Source organism: Mustelus asterias, chromosome 4 (assembly GCF_964213995.1).
Source record: "Mustelus asterias chromosome 4, sMusAst1.hap1.1, whole genome shotgun sequence".
In the NCBI taxonomy this organism is placed as follows: Eukaryota; Metazoa; Chordata; class Chondrichthyes; order Carcharhiniformes; family Triakidae; genus Mustelus; species Mustelus asterias.
The window spans coordinates 57289865-57302606 of record NC_135804.1 but is presented as its reverse complement, the minus strand read 5'-3'; the positions used below and the strand labels follow the sequence as shown (position 1 = coordinate 57302606).

The window sequence follows — 12742 nt, the reverse complement described above, 5'->3', positions numbered from 1 at the left end:
TGCTCGACCCGAGACCGTAAAATCCCACCCGAGGTCAACGGACGTTTCCATTGTCCGCCCCTCGCCCGCTGCGATTCCGTGGCGGGCAGGGTGGTAGAATTCCGGCAAAGGGATCAGGCCTCCCTGTGTGGCTTCAGCTAAATAGCCTGCCAGCACATCTCCATCTGATTTCCCGGTGCCACCTATCTATCCTGGTCTGGTCTGAGTTTTCCTTTATTATATTTTTAAAAACCCTTTCTTTGTTAACAAATTGCCTTTTAATTTTACATACTTGTTTAATTGGAACTTTTGAAACTCAACCGGACTGTTCCCAAGTGGCCTTACTGCACTAACTATGGGTGGTAGATAAATATACTCATCCCTTTGCAGAGCCATCCCAAGGCTCCAATACAGGTATCCTGCTAATTATGCCAGATTGTTACTGCTGATTTCTTATGAATTGTCCACAGGACACTCAGAGCAGGTTACGATCGTTTTATTCAAGCATATGCAGGGAGGGTGCTACTGCAGAGAAAGGCCTCCGAGGCAGACTCTGGTGTTAACAGATAAACTGCACATATTTGTAGCATCCTTCGCACATGCACAGACATTGTTTAAATTTCAATCTAACAATACCTATAGTTTACCTAAAGGTACCTAAGAATGAGAGGGGATCTCATAGAAACATATAAAATCTTAATGGGACTGGACAGGCTAGATGCAGGAAGAATTTTCCTGATGTCGGGCAAGTCCAGAACTAGGGGTCACAATCTAAGAATTAGGGGTAAGCCATTCAGGACTGAGATGAGGAAGAACTTATTCACTCAGAGAGTTGTTAACCTGTGGATTTCTCTACCACTGAAAGCTTTTGGGGCCAGTTCGTTAGATATGTTCAAGAGGGAACTGGACATGGCCCTTGCAGCTAAAGGGATCAAGGGGGATGGAGAGAAAGCAGGAGTGGGATGCTGAAAGTGCATCATCAGCCATGATCATATTGAATGGTGGTGCAGGCTCAAAGGGCCGAATAGCCTACTCCTGCACCTATTTTCTATGTTTTACCAAAAGCAGGCACATCTTGTACTAGTTACGTATTTTCACAGTTACTTCATTGCAGTGTGAAAGTAAGACTATTTGTGACTAATAAATAAAACTTTAACTTTATTTACCTTTGCACCCATTCAACTCCTCTTGGCATGAGTACTCTCCCTATCTCTATCTAGTTCTTGCTGTCTGACTTCAAAACTTTGTTATTACTAAAGTTCATGCAGTCTTTGTGAGGTGCTAAGCGTAGCTGGAAATTCTGCTGCCTTTAAATTGTCTGCTGCTAGAATCCTGTTCGATGCTAAGCTTTTTAACAAAGCAGAAAGCTGGTTCTCTGCAGCAAAGGAATCTGGAACCATTGCCCATTACTTTCTGATTAATTATTAACTCTTAAACCTTAAAATCTCAACTGTTATCATTTATATTTCTCCCAACAATGGTAATATCACGAGGCTAATATTCCAGAGACCCAAGGTAATGCTCAGAGGACCTGGGTTCAAATCCCATCATGGTAGCTGGTGTAATTTAAATTGAACTAATAAATCTGGAATTAAAAGTTAGTCAAATGGTAACCAACCATGTGGTCATCTCTGGTACGTTACCGGTGCCACGTGATAGCGAGTTGAGGAACAGGGAGAGAGTGCAGTTAAACATATGGTTGCAGGGATGGTGTAGGAGGGAAGGTTTCAGATACGTGGATAATTGGAACACATTCTGGGGAAGGTGGGACCTGTACGAACAGGACGGGGTGCACCTGAACCAGAGGGGCACCAATATCCTGGGAGGGAAATTTGCTACGGCTCTTCAGGGGGGTTTAAACTAATTTGTCAGGGGAGTGAGAAAAGGAGTTGTAGTCCAGAAGTCAGTGTTGAGGGTGGTGAGGTATTGGGGAAGGTATCAAGGTCAAGGGTGGGTACCGGTAGACAGGAAGGTGGGTTGAAGTGTGTCTACTTCAATGCAAGGAGCATCCGGAACAAGGTAAATGAACTTGGGGTGTGGATTGGTACTTGGGGCTACGATGTTGTGGCCATTACGGAGACGTGGGTAGAACAAGGACAGGAATGGTTGTTGGACGTTCCGGGGTATAGATGTTTCAGTAAGTGTAGGGAAGCTGGTAAAAGAGGTGGAGTGGCATTGTTAATCGAGGATAGTTTAACGGCTGCGGAAAGGCACTTCGAGTGGGATCTGCACGCTGAGGTAATATGGGCTGAAGTTAGAAATAGGAAAGGAGCGGTCACGTTGTTAGGAGTTTACTATAGGCCCCCAAATAGTAATAAAGATGTGGAGGAAGAAATTGCTAAGCAGGTTATGGATAGGTGTGGGGGTCACAGGGTAGTTGGCATGAGGGACTTTAACTTTCCAAATATTGATTGGAACCTTTGTAGGTCAAATAGTTCGGATGGGGCAGTTTTTGTGCAGTGTGTGCAGGAGGGTTTCCTGACACAATATGTGGATAGGCCGACAAGAGGTGAGGCCACATTAGATTTGGTACTGGGAAATGAACCGGGCCAAGTGTTAGATTTGGTTGTGGGAGAGCACTTTGGAGACAGTGACCACAATTCGGTGTCTTTTGTTATTGCAATGGAGAGGGATAGGGCCGTACGGCAGGGCAAGGTTTACAATTGGGGGAGAGGTAATTATGATGCGATTAGGCAAGAATTAGGGGGCATAAGATGGGAACAGAAACTGTCAGGGAAAGGCACTAATGAAAAGTGGAACTTTTTCAAGGAACAAATACTGGGTGTCATAGAAATCATAGAAACCCTACAGTACAGAAAGAGGCCATTCGGCCCATCGAGTCTGCACCGACCACAATCCCACCCAGGCCCTACCCTCTTATCCCTACACATTTACCCACTAATCCCTCTAACCTACGCATCTCAGGACACTAAGGGGCAATTTTAGCATGGCCAATCAACCTAACCCACACATCTTTGGACTGTGGGAGGAAACCGGAGCACCCGGAGTAAACCCACGCAGACACGAGAAGAATGTGCAAACTCCACACAGACAGTGACCCAAGCCGGGAATCGAACCCAGGTCCCTGGAGCTGTGAAGCAGCAGTGCTAACCACTGTGCTACCGTGCCGCCCTAGGTGCCGTCCTTGATAGGTATGTCCCTGGAAATGGCCGAGTGAGGGAACCATGGTTCACGAAAGAGGTGGAATGTCTTGTGAAAAGGAAGAGGGAAGCTTATGTAGGGATGAGGAAACAAGGTTCAGATGGCTCGATTGAGGGTTACAAGTTAGCAAGGAATGAGCTGAAAAGGGGGCTTAGGAGAGCTAGGAGGGGACATGAGAAGTCCTTGGCGGGTCGGATCAAGGAAAACCCCAAGGCTTTTTACTCTTATGTGAGGAATAAAAGAATGACCAGGGTGAGGTTAGGGCCGGTCAAGGACAGTAGTGGGAACTTGTGTATGGAGTCAGTAGAGATAGGCGAGGTGATGAATGAATACTTTTCTTCAGTGTTCACCAAGGAGAGGGGCCATGTTTTTGAGGAAGAGAAGGTGTTACAGGCTAATAGGCTGGAGGAAATAGTTGTTCGGAGGGAGGATGTACTGGCAGTTTTGAATAAACTGAAGGTCGATAAGTCCCCTGGGCCTGATGAAATGTATCCTAGGATTCTTTGGGAGGCAAGGGATGAGATTGCAGAGCCTTTGGCTTTGATCTTTGGGTCCTCACTGTCCACGGGGATGGTGCCAGAGGACTGGAGAGTGGCGAATGTTGTTCCTCTGTTTAAGAAAGGGAATAGAAATGACCCTGGTAATTATAGACCGGTTAGTCTTACTTCGGTGGTTGGTAAATTGATGGAAAAGGTCCTTAGAGATGGGATTTACGACCATTTAGAAAGATTTATCATAGAAATCATTAGAAACCCTACAGTGCAGAAGGAGGCCATTCGGCCCATCGAGTCTGCACCAACCACAATCCCACCCAGGCCCTACCCCCACATATTTTACCCGCTAATCCCTCTAACCTACACATCCCAGGACTCTAAGGGGCAATTTTTAACCTGGCCAATCAACCTAACCCACACATCTTTGGACTGTGGGAGGAAACCGGAGCACCCAGAGGAAACCCACGCAGACACGAGGAGAATGTGCAAACTCCACACAGACAGTGACCCGAGCCGGGAATCGAACCCTGGAGCTGTGAAGCAGCAGTGCTAACCACTGTGCTACCGTGCCGCCCTAAATGCGGATTAATCCGGGATAGTCAGCACGGATTCGTGAAGGGCAAGTCGTGCCTCACAAATTTGATTGAATTTTTTGAGGATGTAACTAAGTGTGTTGATGAAGGTAGGGCAGTTGATGTCATATACATGGATTTTAGTAAGGCGTTTGATAAGGTCCCCCATGGTCGGCTTATGATAAAAGTGAGGAGGTGTGGGATAGAGGGAAAGTTGGCCGATTGGATAGGTAACTGGCTGTCTGATCGAAGACAGAGGGTGGTGGTGGATGGAAAATTTTCGGATTGGAGGCAGGTTGCTAGCGGAGTGCCGCAGGGATCAGTGCTTGGTCCTCTGCTCTTTGTGATTTTTATTAATGACTTAGAGGAGGGGGCTGAAGGGTGGATCAGTAAATTTGCTGATGACACCAAGATTGGTGGAGTAGTGGATGAGGTGGAGGGCTGTTGCAGGCTGCAAAGAGACATAGATAGGATGCAAAGCTGGGCTGAAAAATGGCAAATGGAGTTTAACCCTGATAAATGTGAGGTGATTCATTTTGGTAGGACTAATTTAAATGTGGATTACAGGGTCAAAGGTAGGGTTCTGAAGACTGAGGAGGAACAGAGAGATCTTGGGGTCCATATCCACAGATCTCTAAAGGTTGCCACTCAAGTGGATAGAGCTGTGAAGAAGGCCTATAGTGTGTTAGCTTTTATTAACAGGGGGTTGGAGTTTAAGAGCCGTGGGGTTATGCTGCAACTGTACAGGACCTTGGTGAGACCACATTTGGAATATTGTGTGCAGTTCTGGTCACCTCACTATAAGAAGGATGTGGAAGCGCTGGAAAGAGTGCAGAGGAGATTTACCAGGATGCTGCCTGGTTTGGAGGGTAGGTCTTATGAGGATAGGTTGAGGGAGCTAGGGCTGTTCTCTCTGGAGCGGAGGAGGCTGAGGGGAGACTTAATAGAGGTTTATAAAATGATGAAGGGGATAGATAGAGTGAACGTTCAAAGACTATTTCCTCGGGTGGATGGAGCTATTACAAGGGGGCATAACTATAGGGTTCATGGTGGGGGATATAGGAAGGACATCAGAGGTAGGTTCTTTACGCAGAGAGTGGTTGGGGTGTGGAATGGACTGCCTGCAGTGATAGTGGAGTCAGACACTTTAGGAACATTTAAGCGGTTATTGGATAGGCACATGGAGCACACCAGGATGATAGGGAGTGGGATAGCTTGATCTTGGTTTCAGATAAAGCTCGGCACAACATTGTGGGCCAAAGGGCCTATTCTGTGCTGTAATGTTCTATGTTCTAACCATTGTCAATTGCCCTAAAATGCAATCTAGTTCACTAATCTGCCATCCATACCTGGTTTAGCCTTCATGTGACTCTAGATCCACAGTAATGTTTCTCTTCCCACACCTAGTGGGGATCCCTTAGTGAGTTTTTACTTGGACCAAATCTAGTCTGTCACCAGAGGCTTGAGGGCTACCATTCCATGCTAAGCATGGCTGACCAGGAGTCTCTCCCAGTCTCACCACCTGCTATTATCATATTGGAAGGTATTGTAATTTTATTCAACCTGTTGACCAAGTTACGAACACATCTTTCTTGGCCATCAAGTCCAGGGATGGGACTTGAACCCAAAGAATCTGGCTCAGATATAGGGACATCACCCACTGTGCCACAAGACCTACATCCACAGTAATGTAGTTGACATTTATCTGCCCTCTGACATGGCCTAGCAAGCCACTCAATTGTATCAAACTATTAGTAAGTCAAAAAGGAATGAAACCAGTTGGACTACCCGGTATCAACCTAGGCACCGAAAATGACAATGCGACACATGATAGACAGAGCTAAGCGATCCCACAACTATTGGATCAAACTGCCACATCCAATCGGGAATAATGTGGACACTTAAACAACCCACTGGAAAAGGAGGTTCCACCAATACTCTAGCCTCAATGCTGGGATAACCCAGTACATCAGTGCAAAAGACAATTCTGAAGCATTTGCAGCCATCTTCAGCCAGAAGGACAGATTAGATGATCCATCTCAAACTCCTGTTGAGGTTCCCAGCATCACAGAGGCCAGTCTTCAGCCAATTCGATTCACTCTACGTGATATCAAGAATGGCTGAAGGCACTGGAAACTGTAAAAGCTGCGGGCCCTGACTAAGTTCCAGCAATATTACTTGTGAACCAGCCGTACCACTAGCCAAGCTGTTCCAGTACAACTGTAACACTGGCATGTACCCAACAATGTGGACATTTACCCAGGTATGTCCTGTCCACAAAAAGCAGCACAAATCCAGTCCAGCCAACTACCAGTCAAAGTGATGGAAAGTGTTGTTCACAGTGCTATCAAGCAGCACTTACTCAGCAATAACCTGCTCACTGACACTCAGTTTGCGTTCCACCAGGGTCCTGACCTCATTACAGCCTAAGTCCACACATGGACAAATGAATTGGACTTAAGCGGTCAGGTGAGAGTGACTGCCCTTGACATTAAGGCGGCATTTGACAGAGTGGGGCATCAAGGAGCCCCAGCAAAATTGAAATCAGTGGAAAACTCCACTGGTTGGAGCACAAAGGAAATGGTTGTGGTTGCTGGAGGTCAATCATCTCAGTCCGGGAACATTGCTTCCAGGAGTTCCTTGGGATAGTACACGAGGCACAATCATCTTCAGCTGTTTCATCATTGGCCTTCCCTCCATCATAAGGTTGGAAGTGGGGATGTTTGTTGATGCCTGCACAATGTTCAGCACCATTTGCAATTCCTCAGATACTGAAGCAGTTTGTGTCCATATGCAGCGTGACCTGGACAAAATCCAGGCTTAAGAGGATCAGTGGCAAGTAACATTCGTGCTACAGAAGTGCCAGGTAATGACCAACTCCAACAAGAAATAATTTAATCATTACAGCTTGAAATTCAATGGCATTATCATTGCTGAATCCTGAACTGGACCTGCCATATAAATACTGTGACAAGTCAGAGACTGGGAATTCCGCAGTGAATAACTCACCTCCTGATTCCACTAAGCCTGTCCACCATCTACAAGGCACAAGTTAGGAGCAAGATGGAATATTGTCCACTTGCCTAGATTAGTGCAGCTCGTTTCAAGAAGCTGGAGGCCTTCCAGGACAAAGCAGCTCGCTTGATTAGTACCATATTCACCATCTTAAACATTCATTCCCCACACCACCCATGCACAGTGGCAGCTGTGTCTACCATCTACAAGATGCACTGCAACAATTCATCAAGGCTCCATCAACAGCACCTTCCAACTCTGTGACTTATATCATCTCGAAAGACAAGGGCAGTAGACACATTAGAACGCCAGCTAGGTGATGATCCTTGTCTGGAGAATGCCATTCCCATGACCCTTATTGCCTTGGTGACTGTTATTGTTCTATTGCATTTGTAAGTTGCAAACCTTTGGGATTGATGGTAGTTCTGTATTCAGTACAGTTGGTGAGAACCCTCCTCCTTAACAGCCCAATTGCTATGAAAGAACAGCTTCGCTATTTGTTCAATATGCCTACAATTGCACCGATATATTTGGTTGTTCACTTCTACTGCATATGAGCAAGTTGACAATTTCTCTATGCATGTGCCAAGTTTCCAGTGGGCTGATTCCTGTTGAGACCATTGAAAGTTTGCACCCTGACTGGCTCTCAAATGCTCAGCTCTGGCGATAGTTCAGCAGTCTTTTCAAACTGAAATTTGGCTTTCTATCATTTTACCTTGATCTTCTCACTCACACCTGTTATTAATTTTGGCTTCGGTAACTTTCTTGCTATTAGAAGAGTAGCTTGCATGTGGCGTGGCAGTGATCCCCGGACAGGTCTACTTTCGATGCCTTCAGTCGGTATGTTTCTCTACTCAAGGATTGCCTTGTATATGATTGCCTGTGCTAGATTTGTTTGATTTCTTGTCAAGTCCTTTGGCACTGACATCTCAGTCTTTGCATTCTCTGGGGATAGTGCAGAATGATATGCAGTGCTAAATTTCTCAATCCTTTGTGAATCGGCTGAATTAATCACTTGTGAACACAGGGCCATTGTCACTCATCACAATGTCTGGAACGCCAAACCGACTGAAGTGGGCTTTCGGGCATTCTCCTGTTTCTCTCACCGTCATTGAAGTCAGCTTGTCTAACTTCCAGCAGTCAGAATAGTAGTTGACAGTGACAATCAGTTCCTGCCAAGGTGAAATGGTTTGTTCCCTGCTTCATCCATGGTCTGTCTGGGATGTCATGCGCCATTAATGGCTCTCTCGCTTGATTGGCTTGGTACTTGTTACACGCACTACACTGGCAAATGTGATCCTTAATTTCATTACTCATGTTTGGCCAGTAAAACATAGCTCTTGCTTTTTTCTGAGTCATTTAAGTTCCTTGATGGCTTGCATGCATAAGCTTCAGCATCTCTCCTCATCACCTTAAGGATGAAGATTCTATATCTTTTGTGCAAGATACCATCTTGGGCTGTCAATTCATCTCATATGCCCAATATGTCCTTGTGACCATAGATGATGCTCTCAAGCCATTCTTTCATCATCACGTAGGGCTTGTAGATTTGCATCTTGTCACGTAGTTTGCTTGATTTGAGCAATGCTTGTCTGTCAGATTCAGTGTCTCTGCAGGGTTGATGGTTTTTGATCATATCTTGCTGCTACTTTATACTGAACCTGGAAGATGTCACAGTCTGTTGTAGCCTCCTCATCTTTCTTCATGGGGAGCATTGCTTTCAAAAACATTTCTGCAGTGTAAATATGTTTTCCTTGTTTGTATATCACATTCACAGTAACATTCTATGCAGTCACTTTGGAACAGATTGTAGTGGTTTGTAAAAATGCTTTGAAGAGCTTTGTGGTCAAGCGCTACTGTTACTTTGTCTCTCCCAAGAAGGTACTGAAAAACTGCTTACTGGCAAAAACAATTGGCAGGCACCCTCAGTGAGTGTAACGGCATTCCGTTTGCATTGGTCCCCTGGATGCAAATGCGACTGGACGTCCTTGCTGCATCGAAGTTGCTCCCAGTCTCATTGGTATCACACATTAGCATCATTGTACTTCAGCACTGGCATTCTTATCACTAGTTGTTTGATTTTAATTAATGCCATTTCTTGTTCTATTCCCCAATACCACAGCACATCCTTGGCAGTGACCTTGTGTAATGGTTCCTCCTTAGCTGACAAATTAGGCAAAAATGTAGCTAAATAGTTAAAAAATCCAACAAATTGTTGCACTATTTTCACATCTGGTGGTTACTGTGTCACTGCTCCAGATCCCACCATGTAAGAATCTGGGCAAAGACCTTTTGCTGTCAGTACATGATCAATGTATTTGACTTCAGGCATCTTCAGTTGTAATTTGCTCTTGGTCAGTTTCAGATTCATCCGGTCATCTCTCTCAGCAGTTGTGTTAAATTCTGACCATGATGGACTGTGGTTTCTTCCATTGTGTCTCTGCATCCGTAAACGAGTAGATCATCCCCTATGGCTTCCATTCAAGGACGATCTTATGTTGTCTGCATTGATAACTCTTCTGGAGCTGTGGAAATGCCAAACAGCATGCTCATCTGTATCTCCCAGATAATGTCCAGAATGTCATTAGAAAGTTGCTGCTTTCATCCAGCTTCATTTTCCAGTAACCATCCTTTGTAAGTAGGATAGTGAATATCTTTGGTTTAGCAAGTTTCAGTAACATTCCTTCAATGGTTGGCATTGGGTAATGCGATATCTTCACTTCATTTAGATCCTTTGGAACTAAGCATACTTGCAGCTTTCCAGGTTGTTTCACTGCTACCAGGCTGCTAATCCAGCCAATAGAAGTTGTCGCTTCTTTGATTACTCCCTTCTTTTCCAGCTCTTCTATCTTGGGGGCGGATTTTGTCCCCATTTGCCATGGGCACAAACGGCAACAGGGGCACAAAGTCTCGCAAGAGGCTAAAAACAAGATCTGCACCAGCAATACTCAGTGATATAATTTTCTCCGCCCCCTCCCAGTGATGTAATGGGGTTCTCACCATACATTCCTGCCAGGGGAGACAGTGGCATAGTGGGTATTGTCACTGGACTAGTAATCCAGAGACTGTGATGCCACTGTACCTTTAATAAATATATTTTTTAACCATGTTCTCTGCAGTTATAAGCAAGCACCAAGCTGTCTGCTTAGAAGCCCTTTTATTGCTGGGGTTTTTGTTGTGGGAAGATTGATTGCCAAGTCAAAGTCAGGTGGTTCCTCCACAGAGGAATCCAAAGACTCACTTTCAGTTTTGGTTAGTTAGGTGTTTTACTTCAGGCTGGATGCGGTGTTCTGTCTCTCTTTCCCTGGTGTTTTGGGAAGCAGTTTGAACATATCTCTGTGCTCCTCCAGGATCTGTTCTGCCAACAATGTTTTTGTGTGTGTGTCAAGAAAGCTGCAGAATCTAACCAAAAACTAAGTTCCAGCATCACACGAGCATTCTTATTTTCTGTGCTAAACCTGAGTAGGTGTTTGTTTATGGGATTTGTTTGGTTGGAACAGTATTTAGTTGTTAAGGTTTATACAATATCATGGCAGTTTGTTTTCTTGTTTGTAATTGGTAAAAGGTATTGCTAATTTTCTTGCTATGATGTTAATTGTATTCTTAAATAAAATTTGTTTGATAAAAGCTCCCTAGTGAGTCATTTGAATCATACCTGCAGTAGCCAAATTCAAAGTGCAAAACTTATGGTCCAGGTGGACTTCATAAAATACTTTGGAGTTTCTGACCTGGATTATAACAAGACCCAGAATAGGATCTAGGGGCCCTGGTTCAAATCCCACCATGGCAGGTGCTAAAATTTGAATTTATTAAAAGTCTGGAATTAAAAGTCAAATGATGACCATGAAACCAATGTCGATTGTCATAAATCCCAGCTGCTTCACTCATGTCCTTTGGAGAAGAACATCTGCCATCTTTATCTGGTCTGGCCTACATGTGACTCCAGAACCACAGCAATGTTGTGATACTCAAATGCGCTCTGAAATGGATGGCAGCGAGAGATGGGCAATAAATGTTGGCCCAGCCAGTGATGCTCATGTCCCATAAAATTATTTTTTTAAAAGCCAATTTAAATACATTTTAATCACTGTATTATCCCTCCACGTTCGGATCTCGCGTCACATCAGCAAGGTTTACAACAGGTCTGGACCAATGTGAACCTGGTGAAGGTGCACAGTTAAGTACAGCCCTCAAGGGGGAAATAGATATGCCCTGGTACTTGGGCAATGCCAAGTCAGTACCACGGTGGGGGGCTTCCTCTGCAATATCCATGAGGAGAGGCATTCCCTGTGTCCATGGATAGGGGATACCCCATCTGAATGGGATGGAGGGGATCTTTGGTTTTACTTTTCGTTCTGTTGATTGGGACCCATTAACATGATGGTGTGAGATCCGTCTCCACCATTTTCTTCCCTCAAACGTGCTACAGAATGTTTTACCCGTCTGAGAAAATTCCACCCCTTATCTTTTAGGTATGACTTGAGGGCAGCTGGAACTCTTCTCAACAAATGCTGAATTGGTCTCACACTCTCATCAACTTCGAGAAAATATTCTCCTGAGGCAACCCTGTGAACATATCTCTGTGCTCCTCCAGGATCTGTTCTGCCAACAATGTTTTGGTGTGCTAAGTAACTCATTGGGCCCGATTTTATCATTTTCATTCTAAGTGCTGAATCAGGCGCAGTTCAGATCCGACTTGGAAATCTGCTTTCAGGCGCTCGCATACGCACTTAGCCTGAAAAGAAAATTGCGAGTCCAAATGGCACTGTGGACGGGGCTTAGTGCGCCCAAAACAATTGGAGCTCTGAACTGCGCATGCGCAGTGAGGAAAGAAATATGAAAAACGCCCCTGTCACATCACTCCCAGGCCGCAAAAAGCGGATAAAGCGGCCTGGGAACGATGGCCCTCTCAGACATCACCTCACCCCTACAACATGACTTTCCCCCTTATCCATCCACCCACCCGCCCCCCGCTACCCAGACCGATCTCAACCCTCTGCTCCCCTTCCGCCCCCCACTGATCACCCGCAGAGTGGCAGCAGACCCCCCTGTCCCTGCCCCCCCGCCCCCCACTACCACTGATCTGAGTCAGAGACCCGTTGGAAGCTCTGAACTCACCTCTTCAGAAGCTGGAGCACCCGAAACAGACTTTTGCCGAGCATGTCTTTTCGCGCCCAATCTGGACACGTGCACGTGATGGTAAAGGGGGAAATGCTGATAAAGTTGGGCGGGCAGTTTATTAATTCAATTTAAATGCATGTAAATGCATTTAAATCGCCGTTGCGCCCATTTTGGGCGCGAATCAGATCGTGGCCATTTTCGAGCCTTGGTAAAGTGGGCATCTGCGCAGACGCGGACACAGATCGCGTTAATGGCCTCACGCCTGACTTTACCACATTTTCGTGCCTGAAAACAGGCGCGACGCAATGGTAAAATTGGGCCCATTGTGTGCTCTGGTCTCATTTTCACTCTCAACTCTAATGTTGAATACATAGAGCGGGATTTTACGGCTTTGCTCAT

General features: G+C 45.4%; 1 protein-coding gene across 1 annotated transcript in view; it reads left to right on the top strand.

The window, feature by feature from the left end:
* LOC144492421 (Y+L amino acid transporter 2-like) overlaps positions 1–12742 on the top strand; it is a 94886-nt gene that overhangs the window by 42551 nt on the left and 39593 nt on the right. The window lies entirely within an intron of this gene.